The sequence below is a fragment of the Scyliorhinus torazame genome, chromosome 18, assembly GCF_047496885.1.
Source record: "Scyliorhinus torazame isolate Kashiwa2021f chromosome 18, sScyTor2.1, whole genome shotgun sequence".
Taxonomy (NCBI): domain Eukaryota; kingdom Metazoa; phylum Chordata; class Chondrichthyes; order Carcharhiniformes; family Scyliorhinidae; genus Scyliorhinus; species Scyliorhinus torazame.
The window spans coordinates 153,061,309-153,067,308 of NC_092724.1; the positions used below are offsets into that span (position 1 = coordinate 153,061,309).

Here is a 6,000-nt window from a genome sequence, read left to right on the forward strand (position 1 = left end):
AAGTAAAACTAACTCAGAAGAATATGACCCTGGGATCTTTCACACAACCCCAACACCTACACCCTGCCAAGCCGACACCTATCCAGTCCCAACCTGGGCAACACATTACTCCCATCTACACCAGGAGAGAAAGGATAATCACTCTGGCTTTAGCCACAAGGGAACCCTAATCCATAGGGAGAAGAACCTTAAAGACACGCACAAAATGGGCAGCCTTCATCCGATGCGCACAGCACCACCAAGGCGAGAGCTGAGTGACCTGTTAGACGATGGGGCCTACTGGTTAGCACTGTTGCTTCACAGCTCCAGGGACCCGGGTTCGATTTCTGGCTCGGGTCACTGTCTCTGCGGAGTCTGCACGTTCTCCCTGTGTCTGCGTGGGTTTCCTCTGGGCGCTCCGGTTTCCTCCCACAAGTCCCCAAAGAAGTGCTTGTTAAGTAATTTTGACATTGTGAATATTCCCTCAGTGTACCCGAACAGGTGCCGGAATGTGACGACGAGGAATTTTCACAGTAACTTCATTGTAGTGTTAATGTAAGCCTACGTGTGACACTAATAAAGATTATTATTATTTTTGAGGGAATTTAAGAGTGAACCACATTGCTGTAGGTCTGGAGCAGTGGTGGGCAATCCAGGGGGCACATGCGGCCCACCTGGGTTCTGAGTGCGACCCATGAGACATTTTGTTGACCGTTGCCCAAGCTCAGGATTGCCACATTCCGGTGGTTTCCGTCCGTGTAGTTTTTCTCCTGCCGCTATGAAGTGATTCGCACGTAAAAGCGAGGGCGAGTGAAGTGAGGAGCCTGCGGATTGCTCACAACATTGACAGTGAGCGCCGTGCGCTCCCTCTGCGCCCAAAGTGTAAATATTTATTTTGTTTTTACCACTTGAAGTTGATGACCGTTCTATTAATATATAAATAATTTAGCACTTTCTCCAACTCATTATGAAATATTCAAATGAAATATTCAAGTGTATTAAATGTATTCAATCTTATTAATGTGGTCATGATTAGTGAACAAGCCCCGATTTCAATATTTTGGCCCACTCAAATTAAGGAGGACCACCCATGTGGCCCACTCCCCAGCTTAGGTTGCCCACCACAGCTCTGGAATCACATGTAGGCCAAACCAGATATGGATGGCAGATTCCCTTCTCTAAAGGACATTAGTGATCCAGATGAGTTTTTTATAACAATCGATGATAGTTTCATGGTCACTGTAATAACATGCATGGGACACATGGGGCAGGTTTGAGTGTTTTCCCCATGTGCTCGAGGAGTACGAGCTCCCCCGCTAACTACGGGGCTGACAACCATGTTGTATCAAAGGTCGGCCAAATAACAACCGACCGACACAGAGAGAGGACCCGGTGAGGTTCAAACGGGCCCCGTGTAAATATTACGTTTACTCTTCTGACTCCCCTGGCCTTTATTAAAGTAACCATTACTGGCTTTCAATTCCAGACTTTAATCTAATTGAAATTCTATCAGCCAGTGGGATTTGAACCTGTGTCCCCAGAGCATTGACCTTGGCCTCCAGATTACTAGGCCAGTCACATTGTCATTTCGCCACCAAAGTACAATACGCGTAGCACCAATGCAATGGTGGAGGCCCAGTACTCAGGCCACAATACTGCCCTCCACAGAGCTCCTACAGCAAATATTGGTTATGTCATTGGGTAGTTATCCAGTAATCTTTTCTCATTATCATTCAGAAGGGTTCAAATACTCAAAACCTCTATGGTGGGATTGGAGTTTTTTTTTTTCAAATTCGAAGTAGAAACTTGACACCATTAAAAACGACTGTCACACAACTGTCAATTGTTTAAAAATTGTTCCCGAATTCCCTTTAGTGTCAGCTGTGATTTAGTTGGTAGCCCGCTCAGCTCTGAGAAACGTGGGTTCAATTCCGACTCCAGGAGCTGAGCACGAAAGTTCAGACGGACATTGCGGTGCAGTACTGAGGAAATGCAGCCCTGTTGGAGGTGCCGTCTTTCAGGTGAGGTGTTTAAATGAGGCCCCATCTGCCTCTTCCCTAATGTTCAACCAAATTCATTCTCTCAATCAACCCTCATAAAAACAGATGATATAGTCATTATAGCACGATGGGACATTGCCACGTGCAAATTGGTTGTCATGATTCTATGTTAAAAGTGTGACTACACTTCAAAAATCCCCCCCCCCCCCCCCCCCCCCCCGACATAGGGGAGATGGTGCTGTAGTGGCAATGATCCTGGAGGAGACATGGGTTCAAATCCCACCATGGCAGCTGGTGGAATTTAAATTCAATTAATAAAATCTGGAACATAAAGCTAGCATCAACTGTCTTCAAAAGTTGTAATAAACTCATCTGGTTCACTAATGTCCTTTAGGGAAGGAAATCTGCCATCCTTACTGGAAACTAGAACAAGAGGACATCATCTCAGACTAAAGGGACAATATTTTAAAACAGAGATGAGGAGGAATTTCTTCAGCCAGAGGGTGGTGAATCTGTGGAACTCATTGCCGCAGAAGGCTGTGGCGGTGTCTTTAAGACAGAGATAGATAGGTTCTTGATTAATAGGGGGATCAGGGGTTATGGGGAGAATGCAGGAGAATGGGGATGAGAAAATATCAGCCATGATTGAATGGCGGAGCAGACTCGATGGGCTGAGTGGCCTAATTCTGCTCCTCTGTCTTATGGTCTTACCTGGTCTGGCCTACATGTGACTCCAGACACAGCAGTGGGGCTGATATTCAAATGGCCGAGCAAGCCCCTCAGTTCAGGGGCAATTAGTGAAGGGTAATAAATGCTGGCCTTACTAATGAAGTCTTTATGAAGGAGGAATAAAGGGAAAATAAACTGAGAGGTCCGATGATCATGAGATGTAAATGTAGGTCTATCTGCCATGCCTCTCCCACACCAACATGGTTCACTCGTTGTTTCAGGTCAATGAGTGGTGGGAGCGACTCACCCAAGGAAAGACAAAGAAATCACAGCGAACTGACTGCTCCGCAACTTCACTGCCAGCTACAAGCGTGTTTACGTTGACAGAACACATGTTTACAGAGGTGGCATTTGCTGGTTCAATCTACCTCGTGGTCAAATACCAGATAAAAATTCAATGATGACCAATTGGACAGTGGTTAGCACTGCTGCCTCCCAGAGCCAGGGACCCGGTTCAATTCCGGCCTCGGGTCACTGTCCGTCTGGAGTTTGCACGTCCTCCCAGTGTGTACGTGGTTTCCTCCGGATGCTCCGGTTTCCTCCCACAGTCCAAAGATGTGCAGGTTACGTGGATTGGCTATGCTAAATTGCCCTTCGGTGTCCAAAGATGTGCAGGTTAGATGGATAGGCAGTGCTAAATTGCTCCTTAGTGTCCAAAGATGTGCAGGTTAGGTGGGGCAATGGGATGATGGTGATGAGTCGGGGGAGTATGCTCTAGATAGGGTGATCTTCCAGAGGGTCGGTGCAGATCGATGGGCTGAATGGCCCCCTTCAGCACTGCAGCGATTCTATGAAATGGGATCACAGTAAGAAGTCTTACAACAGGTTAAAGTCCAACATATATATATATATATATAGACAAAGTCAAAGATGCAAGACAATGCTTTGAATGAGAATCTTTGCAGGTAATTAAGTCTTTACAGATCCAGAGAGAGGGGGTAACCTCAGGTTAAAGAGGTGTGAATTGTCTCAAGCCAGGACAGTTGGTAGTTTCTGCTCAGCGATTTTGCGTTGTCGCGCGTCCTGAAGGCCGCCTTGGAGAACGCTTGACTGCTGAAGTGTTCCCCGACTGAAAGGGAACATTCCTGCCTGGCGATTGTCGCATCTTTGACTTTGTCTATGTATATGTTTCTGGAACCTACCTCTTCATTCACCTGAGGAAGGAGCAGTGCTCCGAAAGCTAGTGATTTGGAACAAACCTGGTGGACTTTAACCTGGTGTTGTAAGACTTCTTACTGTGCTCACCCCAGTCCAACGCCACCACCTCCACATCATTACACGGCATAACAGTGGATGGAATTGACACACTTTGAATTGACACACTTTGAATTGACACACTTTGAATTGACACACTTTGCCACATGGGCGACCCTTGAAAAATCTTAACTGCTCTTTGCAAAACACGATGGGTCACACTCAGACCTTATCGCAAAGGTCGGGCCACAGAAAGGGAAAAGGATTTCACCAAATGACCTGATCCATAATAGAGGTGAGAGGATGAGGCAGGGCCTTTTTTCATACACTTTCATAAACGGCACAACTGTGTCAAACATAGATAGTAGAGAATTTTCCACAAGGCTCTTGAATATACCCCAATTTTTCCACACTGTTTTCCCCTCAGGCTGTGCCGTGGCCAACATTCATGCAGCAGATCTGATTTTAAATCTGAAATACTTTCTGCACTCACCTCCTCGCTGCCCCGAGGTCCAATGGCCTGATCCAGTCACAAGTGCAAAAGACAAACAAAAAAAAAAAAAATTAGTATTTTCCTTCCTGCTGGGTTTATAATAAAAAAAACTTGTCCGGAGGTAATGAAACTGTTCATTATTCCCACGAGAGTACAAGGATTTATGCAGCTCTCGGAGCAACATATATTTCCGCAAAACACAACTTTGGCACTTTTTTCTTTAAATTATTGTGGATGCAATCAGCATCCCAATTGCAAACCATTCGAAGCCCATCAATAAACCGATGCATTTCGGTCCTCATCCAAACATTCAGCTTAAGAAGGAATGAGAAGGGGGTTCCACAATAGGTGGCTGGACTTTCATATCTCAGTTGAAGGAATTAGCCTCAGTCGGCAGCAAAAAGTGGGGGGGGGGTTTCATTAGTTCATGAATTGTGTTCGGGTTGAGGGAGGGATTGTTAAATGTGTGTAATGTGAGTTATAAGAACATAAGAACTAGGAGCAGGAGTAGGCCATCTGGCCCCTTGAGCCTGCTCCGCCATTCAATGAGATCATGGCTGATCTTTTGTGGACTCAGCTCCACTTTCCGGCCCAAACACCATAACCCTTAATCCCTTTATTCTTCAAAAACTATCTATCTTTATCTTAAAAACATTTAATGAAGGAGCCTCTACTGCTTCACTGGGCAAGGAATTCCATAGATTCACAACCCTTTGGGTGAAGAAGTTCCTCCGAAACTCAGTCCTAAATCTACTTCCCCTTATTTTGAGGCTATGCCCCCTAGTTCTGCTTTCACCCGCCAGTGGAAACAACCTGCCCGCATCTATCCTTTCTATTTCCCTTCATAATTTTATATGTTTCTATAAGATCCCCCCTCATCCTTCTAAATTCCAACGAGTACAGTCCCAGTCTACTCAACCTCTCCTCGTAATCCAACCCCTTCAGCTCTGGGATTAACCTAGTGAATCTCCTCTGCACACCCTCAAGTGCCAGTTCGTACTTTCTCAAGTAAGGAGAACAAAACTGAACACAATACTCCAGGTGTGGCCTCACTAACACCTTATACAATTGCAGCATAACCTCCCTAGTCTTAAACTCCACCCCTCTAGCAATGAAGGACAAAATTCCATTTGCCTTCTTAATCACCTGTTGCACCTGTAAACCAACTTTTTGCGACTCATGCACTAGCACACCCAGGTCTCTCTGCACAGCAGCATGTTTTAATATTTTATCATTTAAATAATAATCCCTTTTGTTGTTATTCCTACCAAAATGGATAACCTCACATTTGTCAACATTGTATTCTATCTGCCAGACGCTAGCCCATTCACTTAGCCAATCCAAATCCCTCTGCAGACTTCCAGTATCCTCTGCACTTTTTGCTTTGCCACTCATCTTAGTGTCGTCTGCAAACTTGGACACATTGCCCTTGGTCCCCAACTCCAAATCATCTAAGTAAATTGTGAACAATTGTGGGCCCAACACTGATCCCTGAGCTACACCACTAGCTACTGATTGCCAACCAGAGAAACATTCATTAATCCCCACTCTTTGCTTTCTATTAATTAACCAATCCTCTATCCATGCTACTACTTTACCCTTAAT

At 45.3% G+C, this 6,000-nt stretch overlaps 1 protein-coding gene across 2 annotated transcripts in view; it reads right to left on the reverse strand.

Moving 5' to 3' along the window:
• Positions 1-4,417, reverse strand: part of aatkb (apoptosis-associated tyrosine kinase b) — a 397,927-nt gene extending 393,510 nt beyond the window's left edge. For both annotated transcript variants that reach the window (XM_072483628.1, XM_072483625.1), the window contains exon 1: positions 4,396-4,417. The gene's annotated coding sequence lies outside the window, so the exon portion shown is untranslated. The remainder of the gene's footprint in view (positions 1-4,395) is intronic.
• Positions 4,418-6,000: the final 1,583 nt, after the last annotated feature.